This window comes from Giraffa tippelskirchi, chromosome 11, assembly GCF_054371585.1.
Source record: "Giraffa tippelskirchi isolate mGirTip1 chromosome 11, T2T-mGirTip1v1.2.pri, whole genome shotgun sequence".
Taxonomy (NCBI): Eukaryota; Metazoa; Chordata; class Mammalia; order Artiodactyla; family Giraffidae; genus Giraffa; species Giraffa tippelskirchi.
The window spans coordinates 30,057,633-30,059,284 of NC_137285.1; the positions used below are offsets into that span (position 1 = coordinate 30,057,633).

The 1,652-nt window shown below is 42.0% G+C and overlaps 1 long non-coding RNA gene across 1 annotated transcript; it reads right to left on the reverse strand.

Moving 5' to 3' along the window:
• Positions 1-222: 222 nt before the first annotated feature.
• Positions 223-1,222, reverse strand: LOC145525181 (uncharacterized). Its single transcript, XR_014068080.1, has 2 exons — positions 1,130-1,222; positions 223-488 (listed from the first exon to the last, which is right to left on the reverse strand). It is a non-coding gene; the product is annotated as an uncharacterized LOC145525181 (long non-coding RNA).
• Between the last annotated feature and the right edge of the window lie 430 nt (positions 1,223-1,652).

Below are 1,652 nucleotides of genomic sequence, written 5' to 3' on the forward strand. Positions count from 1 at the left end.
AGCACTGAAATCCTTCATGATGATGACTGTTGCTTGTGACCAGTAAAGGCTTCAAGAGACTCATAGACACCTGGAAAAATAAGTGCTTGAGTGCATGTATTCCCCCTTCACCAAAAATCATATGTTCTGGCCTTCCCCTTTTCCTCTTTGGTGTAGTATTGTTGCTGGCCAAAATCTTGGCTTTCTCTGCCCACTGAAGCTGAATAAAAAATGCAGACACAGTTTTTTGAGTAAATAGAAGGGTGGCTTTAATTCTCAGCCAGCAGAAGGGGGAACACAGTAGGCTTATGCCTCAGGAACTGTGCCCCCTACTCTGTGAGGAGTCTAGGGGGTTATATAAGATGAACTCTCAGTGAGGAGTCAGTGATGAGGAACAAAGGTGTTAGAATCTTGATTTCTTCCTCTCGCATTATTTCAAAGACAGTCAAAGGCTGGCATCAGTAATCCAGTAATTGAGTCTGGCAATTAAGTGGCTCTGTGGCCTTCTTCTGAAGGGAGAAGGATGTTGCAAAAGGCGGGAGTTAATAACATCCAATAGTTATCTTTTGCCCTTATTACAGTAAAATTAACCTTGCAGACAAGAAGTACCTATCAAATATTTTCTCCTACTCTGAGGAGTATCCTTTTTGTCTTGTTCATGGTTTCCTTTGCTATACAAAAGCTTTTAAGTTTAACTAGTTTCCATTTGTAAAGCAACCATACTTCAATAAAAATTATATATATATATATGTATATATGAAATACCCATCAAGCTTCAATGCCATGACACTTCCCTCAAGACCAAAGAAGAACAAAACTCCCTCCACCCCTCACTAAGGTGGAGTTGGAATGGAAATCAGGAAATGTGATCCCAAACCTCTCCCTCCTCCATGCATGTTCTGCCCTGCCCAATCATTTTCACACCCCATGTAACCGGCTCCCAAGGGCACTCGGGGCAGCTGCTCATCTGAGTCTGCCCTCTCTCCTTTCTAGGAGTGTATAGTCACTTAATAAATCCACACTTTGCTTTCTTGGCTTCCATGAGTCATCTCTGACATCTTTCTAGGATGATACAGCAACCCACCCTCTGGTAACACCATCATCTCCCTCCCATCAGGATTATTGCCATGACCTCTGACTCTCTGCTTACCCCCTCCCTGGCCCCTCTTCGGTCTATCCTCCACAGAGCAAACTGAAGTGATCCTGTTGATAGTAGTCAGATGATGTTAACCTATGTTCAAAATCTCTTAGGAATTTCCGTCTTTCTCAAAGGGAGAGCTGAATTCTTCACTATAGTCACCATGGGTCTCTTCAGTCTGGTAACCATGAGCTCTGTGACCTCATTCCCTACTGTTCTCAGTCATCAGCATCTCTGCTTCAGGCACCTGGCCTCTGTGCTCCTGGTCTAGGGCAGGCTTGCTCTTTATTCTGCCTGGGATGCAATCCCCCATGGGCACACATATGCATTTCTTAGCTACTTTCTTTGTTTTAATTTTCTCTGTAGCACTCAGCATCAAGTAGTATGATATATATCTAATTATTTCTCTGATTTATTAACTGTATACTTCCACTAAAATATAGGATCTATGAGGAGAGAAATCATTCTATTTCCAAATCAAAAATTACTTTTACAACTAATGAATGACTTATAAAACCAGACCATCCAAATAAGG